This window comes from Mobula hypostoma, chromosome 3 (assembly GCF_963921235.1).
Source record: "Mobula hypostoma chromosome 3, sMobHyp1.1, whole genome shotgun sequence".
NCBI classification, from domain to species: Eukaryota; Metazoa; Chordata; class Chondrichthyes; order Myliobatiformes; family Myliobatidae; genus Mobula; species Mobula hypostoma.
In genome coordinates this window covers 86,561,974-86,569,285 of record NC_086099.1, presented here as the reverse complement: position 1 = coordinate 86,569,285, position 7,312 = coordinate 86,561,974, and the positions used below count along the sequence as shown (strand labels likewise).

Sequence of the window (7,312 nt, the reverse complement as noted above, 5' to 3'; positions counted from 1 at the left end):
GGGAGGCCGCATGTCAGCATCCCATGGGATCCTTCCAGGATGCCCATAAACAACTTCAGCTGCAGATACCCCTGTAGTGGAGTGTGGGGTAATTCTCATATGGTATAAGGCCAGTGGGAGGATCTTCAGCCAACTCAGTCCCGTTTCGGACATTAACTTAGACAGCTTGTTTATCAGGGTGCCGCTGGCCCGTTCCACTATTCCTGCAGCCTTTGGGTGATAAGCGCAATGAAACTGCTGTTCAATGCGCAGCACCTCACATAGTTCCCTATTTATATTTCCTACAAAGTGAGGGCCATTATCCGAACTTATCTGTCTGGGCAGTCCGAATCTCGGTATAATCTCTGTAAGTAACAACCTTACCACCGTAGAAGCTTTATTAGTGGTGGTCGGAAAGGCTTCAATCCATTTACTGAACACATCTACAATCACTAAGCAATGCTTATAACAGTGTACGCGCGGTAGTTCGATAAAATCAAGCTGAATACATTCAAAAGGGCCACTTGGCAAGGGTTTTTTTCCTGGGGCACACTTTACTCCCTTTCCCGCGTTTGTCTTTTGGCAAATCAGACGGGCTTGTATTTTTGCTGCAGCGCCTCCTCCAGCCTGGGGTACCACCATGTACGGAGCAAAATATTACTCATTCCCCCCTTGCCACGGTGGGTGTCCATATGCAAGCAATCGAGCAATATAGGCAGCAGTGCATCAGGAATACAAACTTGGCCAACTGGGGTATGCCAGAGGCCTGTGGACACCGAATGCGCACATCCGTGTGTCTTCCAAAGTTGCTTTTCTGAATCGGGGCGTCCCCCTGGAGTCTTTGAACTGTAGCCCTGTCTGGAGTGCCCAGCAGTCGTGGTGACTTAGTCAGGGTGAAGGCTAATCGCTCTGCAGTCAAAACTGTAGCAGTTGCCTCCTGCACAGCCTGAATGGCTGCCAAATTGTCCGTTATTTCCTTTAGTCACTGCAGATTCGTCTTTTAGATGAGCTGAACATTGAATAATGGCTAATTTCTCGGGAAGGAGTGTGGCCTGGAGGAGCTTCCTTACATACATGGCATTCTGGATGGGGGTTCCAGAGGAAGTGAGGAACCCTCGTTGTGCCCAGAGCTGTCCAAATTCATGGGCCACCCCAAATGCATAGCGGGAATCTGTATAAACATTGGCCTTTTTGTCCTTGCTAAAATGCAGGCGCGTGTGAGAGCAAAAAGCTGTGCCTTTTGGGCAGAAACTGGGGGCTGGAGAGCTCCACTCTCGAGCGTGCCGTCGTCGTCGACAACGGCGTAGCTGCAGAGGTGCATCCTTGTCTCAGAGACTGTGGAACTGCCATCCACGTACAGAGTGAGCTGTGCCCCTAGAACAGCTGCATCTGAGAGGTCGGGGCGCGGTGAGGTGAGGAAGTGGTTCCGTAGCAGACAATCATGAGGAGGCTCAGTCAACTCAACAGGTGCCGCCTCTAAAAATGTAGCGGGGTTGACGGTATCACAGTATGCAAAGGTGAGGAGTGGGTTATTAAGTAATGCTATTTCATAACGGCTTAGTCTGGCCTGAGTCAGATGTTGGGTCTGGTGGGAGGTCAACAGGGCTACAATGTTATGGGACGAATGAACTGTAACTGGCTGTTGGAGGGTGATGTTGGAAGCAGCCATAACTAGGGAGTAAATGGCCAGGAGCATCTGTGAGAAGGGGGGTAATCCCTGTGCTACGGGGTCTAACTTAGTGGAATAATAGGCAACAGGCCTGCGTCTATCCCCATGAGTCTGAGTGAGCACTGCAATGGCGCAGCCATCTAAAACATTCACAAAGAGCTGGAACGGACGGTCATAGAGTGGGCGGCCGAGAGCAGGTGCTCTCGAGAGGGATTTCGTCAATTCCTCAAAGGCTTCTTTCTGTTGTTCGGTTAGCTCTAGGGGCCCTTTAAGCACACTGGAAGCCAGAGGCTGAAATGTCTTGTACACAGGGCAACGTTGGGAATCCACTGTCTACAAAAATTTACCGGACCAAGGAAAGCACGCATGGCTTTCGGTGTTGTTGACGGGGGGGGGGGGGGTCACAAGGATTGGTGTTACCCTTTCTGGGGTGAGCTGCCTTTCTGTTGCACTCAAAAGGGTTCCCAGAAATCTCACTTACCTTCGGGCTCTCTTTACTTTTCGGGGCGGGATCACGTACCCCCATGAGTGCAGAGCATTCAGAAGCGTATTGGTGTCCTGCACGTTTGAGGTCTCTGACGGGCTTGCCAGTAGGAGGTATTCTACGTGCTGTATTACCGTACAGCCCCCGGGAAATTATAAACCTCTAAGCTGCCTATGCAATATCTGCGAGAAAATGGTGGGGGAGTGCATGAACCCTTGGGCTAACCTAGTCCAAGTGTACTGCTGATCTTGAAAGGTAAATGCAAAAAGGTACTGTGACTCAGGAGCAAGGGGTATTGCAAAAAACGCATGCTGTAAATCTACTATAGTAAAAACTTGGGAGTCTGGTGGAATGTTGCTTAAGATCGTAGCAGGATTAGGGACCAGCAGATGTTTAGGCTGCACAATTTCATGCTTTACTGTGGTTGGCTTGGAGTCCCTGCCATGACTCAAAAATGCTCAAGTGCCCTTTTCATGGCCTGCTTGTTCCTATCGGTCCAGTCCATATCAGTTCTAATAGCCTTGGGGAGACACTGCAATATCATCGAATTAAACCGGAGCGAAGTATTGCCGGCATTATAAACGGCATCTCCAGCGCAGATTGCATAAAGGGAGCAGAAACGTTCCCAAAAATCGCAGCCGTCCTCTCCTGCCTTTGGGCAGCATTCGAGGACCTTAGCGATGTCTACGGGGCGCTGCAAAGCTTTCTTTGTAGCCTTCTTTATTTTATCCACCTGTTCTGCAGGCGGGGTTGCGGTGGAAAAGGACTCCCAGCTGGCATGATCCCCTATAGCTTCTCTCCATTTTTGCTGCTCGCTGGTAGTAAGAACCATGCAGCACAAGCTAAAAAGATCCTGGGGAGTCCCCTGAAACATTTGGATTGTGCCAATCATATAACTGATAAATCCCTCAGAATCATTTTTCCTGTTCGGGGCCTGATTCATGATCATACCCATTTCTTGGGGCTTCCAAGGAGCATAAACCTGCATAGTAGCCGCCTGGTCCGGCTGTCCTACCCTTGGATTGGGAACGGTCCTGTTGGGAAATTGCACCGGGATCCCTCCCCCGCTGGGTCCGGGGACCCACTCGGGATCGTCATCGTCAATACCGGAGTCATGATCAGTATCTGTCTCAGGGTCTATCAGGGGTCTGTCTCCCACCAAAAGGTTTTGTCGCCTCCTAGCCTGGCGCCTATTACCTCCCCCTCGCTGAAGTTGTCCCCTGGTTCGGGAGGTTATTGGGTATTTGGAGGCAGCTGGGGTTGGACAGTGGTAACGTTATATGGGGGTGGCGGCGCCATGGGCTTGGGTCAAATATGCTATACCTCCTGCTCCTCAGTCTCATTATCATTAAAGAGCATGGGCAGTCCAGACAGGTCAAGAGGTACCTCAGTTTTAATTTTGCCGGCTTCATCCTCATCTTTCCGTCTATCCTTAGCCCACCTTTCTCTTGTCTCCCTATCCTGTTTTTCCTTATTGTTATTGCAATCCTCACACAGTCCTTTTACTATCTCCCACGGTTTCAAATTTCCTTCATTGTCACATACACTAATCTCTCTGCGACGTGTGTTATGCTCCCATCTACCTTGCTTAGATCTGTTATTTAATTCTTCGGCTGTTTTTCTCCAATTGGACATTAAAACCTTCCATTTTCGTCCAGTATTACATTTCTAAATTGCTTCTTCTGCCTTTAGACATTTATCTAAATCCCAGGTCCCATCCAGAGGCCAAATTTCACTCCCTTATTAACTTCTTATTTAGGCATGCTGATAACCTTCTGTAATCATTCTCTCTCTCTGGGTCATCCTTACAAAGTTTAAACAATGGCATGTTATTTACAGACTTATCTAATGTTTGCCCCATACTTCCTAATAGGGTGGGTCAGCCACCTCCTTTTCTCACTCCCACTTCAGGGTCCTGACCTTCGCGACGGGGATTTTCCCTCTTAACAACTAGTCTAAGGCAGGGTGCTGATACTCCAGAGTGTGGCTTTACCACCTTATAATCTATAACCCCTACTCCCCATTAATCTTATGCTGTGCCTCTCTGCACCCACTTCAGGGTCCTGACCTTCGCGTGGGCGACTTCCCCTCTTAACAACCGGCCTAAGGCAGGGTGCTGAGACAGACAAATTGTCACAAGTATACCCCAACAGGTATTTACAGCATTCAGATAAATTGCAGGGGAGAGCCACTTCCCCTGTGTTTGGCCAAACTTCTGCTCTGCCCTGCGCTGGTCAATTTACTGCGCTACATGCCCCGGCCCCCCCACGTCAATTAGAATGGTTACCAGTTCCAAAATGTAATAGGTTAGTACCACTAACCCGTTGACCAATTTGATGTAACACACTCAAAGAAAAATGTAATAGATCACTACCAATGATCCGCTGCCCAATTTGTTAGCACTGGCAGGCTTTGATACTCGCAATACTTCATCGGGGACTCTAACCCCTCTTTTAACCTGCGGTACTCGGGCGATCCTCAACTCAGGTTTCGAAAGGAGTCTGTCAGAGGATTACCCGCCAGACGAAGGGATCGTCAAGGTGGACAATTAATGAGAGAGGTCTTACCTCGTGGGCTCACCCATCTCAGGTCACCGCCACCGAGTCGAACCCTGATGCTGTCTCACGGGACCCTCGTCTCAGACTCGCCAAATTGTTGTACTGGATCAACCGATGCAAAGACAATCATACCACAAATACACGAACACACGTAATTCTTTTTCAAACCTTTATTCTTTACTCATAGCATGCTATGGGGGAAGTTACAGACTGATCTCCCAAAAGAGCCAGTCCAGACACTGCCCCCGAATTAACTAACAATTTATTTAGACAAAAGTTTGTGCAATCCGAAAATGTTTTTTTGCACACACCAAAAGTTGAGGATAGCTTGTGATCATTTTTTTCCATCCTGGCTTAATGCTAGTGTTCAAAGTCATTTAAAATCGGAAGAAAGAGATTATTTACGTGGCCATCGAGTGCAGTTACAGCCTTAGGCTTGTAAGCTCCAATCTTGAAACGACAACAGATGACATCAACTAAAAAACCCACAAATCCATGCAGCATGCCTGTTGTTGAGAAGATTCCTCCTATAATTCCACACAATCTTACTAAGAATTGCCCTAAAGGCATGTGCTACTCAGTCACAGTAACCATCAAGGAGCTAATATCATATTTTATGAAAATACCCAAAACTCCATGGCTGCCTGCCGCATGGTTAATGACTCGCTCCCTCTCTGTGACTGAATACTGATGGGTGTCTGCTGAGAATTTGTAAGTATTCAGTTTCTTTCACACAATTGTGATGAAGTATTGAAACATCTGATTATGATCGATGACATTTTTTTTCTGTTCCATCTAGTGGATTGATAATTCCTGGAACTGGTTCTCCAAATGACATTCGATGTGAAAAATTGTACACATCATGACTAACAAGAGCTGCCATATGTGCATGACCTCTTGGGTGAGGGATTGCCTTGCCCACAGTTATGTGGAAATTTCCTGCTACTTTGTTGACATACAAATGTCCATGTATTCTACAGGCATCATGTGGATAAGATAATTTGTCTTCCCTTGGTGGTAATGCAGTTGAGGAGCCTTTAAAAGCACTTTTGAATAAAACGTCTTGAAGAGAGTGTTCTTCTTGCACTTTTTTGCAAATCTTTTGAAGTGTTCTTTTCCACACTTTCTGACGAGAAGATAATTCAAACACAGTTGGTACATATTTTAGCCCTTCTGAGATAGCCACCATTGTTTCAGCCAAGTCCAGGACATCTGCATCGACATAATGGCATTTCATTGATACTGTAATATCTAAATTGATTCTCAGTTTGCTGGCAAAATCTTTATCATAATCATAATCATACTTCATCCATGTGTCCTGATAGACAAAAAATTCCATAATGGACAATAGAGCAATGGTGGTAAAGGCAATTATAGAAACTGTTCCACCAGCTGTTGAAGTTTCAATATAACTTTCAGGAATCTTTGGGAAAGCATCAAGCTCCTTCATTAAATTCAGAGCCTTTTTCTTATTTAAGCACCTCATCTTCAAAGATGCATTCAGGGATTTTCACTTTCAGCTTCATAAATTAAACTGCGAATGGTCGCCACTTGCCGGCCACCGGGCTCCTGGGCTGGCAGTAGCTCTGGGTCAATGCTGCTGGCCGGCGGACTCTTCCGGCTCATACGGCCTGGTGTGAACCCCCTGGCCCTGTAATAGCGGAGGGTGGCGGCAGAGTGTTACCCAAACTCACTACTACCCTTGCTCTCCTACTCATGGGCTAAAGACAAAGCCTATCAATGCGCGCCATGTACGGCATTTCGGTCTCCAAGGGAGGAGGAACAGGTAGCAGGAAATCTTACGATTACAAGTTTAGATAATATTAGAATCATTTCAATCACACGCTAAGATACAATTAGATGTAAAATAATCATTAGTTAGTTAGTTATAATTATCTTAAGCCAAAGCTAGCCCATCAGTTCCTCATTCGAACACCTTCCCCTTTTCCCCAGAACAGTCTAGCTTTTACACTATTCTTCCCATATTTAGCTATACCTTGAGATGCTTCTGCATGATCAGATAGTTCCTTATTTGAACCTTTGCCTATCTTTGGAGAACAATGACTAGTACGTCACCGGTTGCTGGGTAAAGCTCCTTTTTGTCTGTCCAAAACAGTAAGCTAAGGTGCCCACAAGGTGATTGATCATTAGTTAATCGTTGTTCTTAGTCTATACCCCTATTTCCCTATCCCTTCACTCCATCAGTATAACTCACCTCCTTCTACCTCAGGCCACAAACTTATCAATCACCCACCTGTGGACACTTTCTGGAGATCCAAGATCCGTATGCTCCACGACCGCATGACTAAGTGTGTAAATGTAGGAGGGGACTATGTTAAAAAATAAATGTGCTAGGTTTTCTAAAATTGACTCCTGCTACCTTAGGCCATGAACAGATCAATCACCCCTCGTATAGAAAGCATGCTCTGTGCAGCAGGTGTGAATGTATGGGATGCCTGCTCTGTTCATTAGGAGCTGATCTATAGGAGGCGTGCGCTGTGCCTTAAGTGTTAATGTATAGTGGGCACACGGTGTACTGGGAGCTAACTGATGGGCTGTGCGCTTTGTGCACTAGTAGCTAATGTATACGAGGTGTGCTCTGTGAAGCAGGAGCTAATATAA

General features: G+C 46.6%; 1 pseudogene; it reads right to left on the bottom strand.

Moving 5' to 3' along the window:
* Nucleotides 1-4,947: 4,947 nt before the first annotated feature.
* LOC134343455 (endoplasmic reticulum-Golgi intermediate compartment protein 2-like) lies at nt 4,948-6,215 on the bottom strand (annotated as a pseudogene).
* Between the last annotated feature and the right edge of the window lie 1,097 nt (nt 6,216-7,312).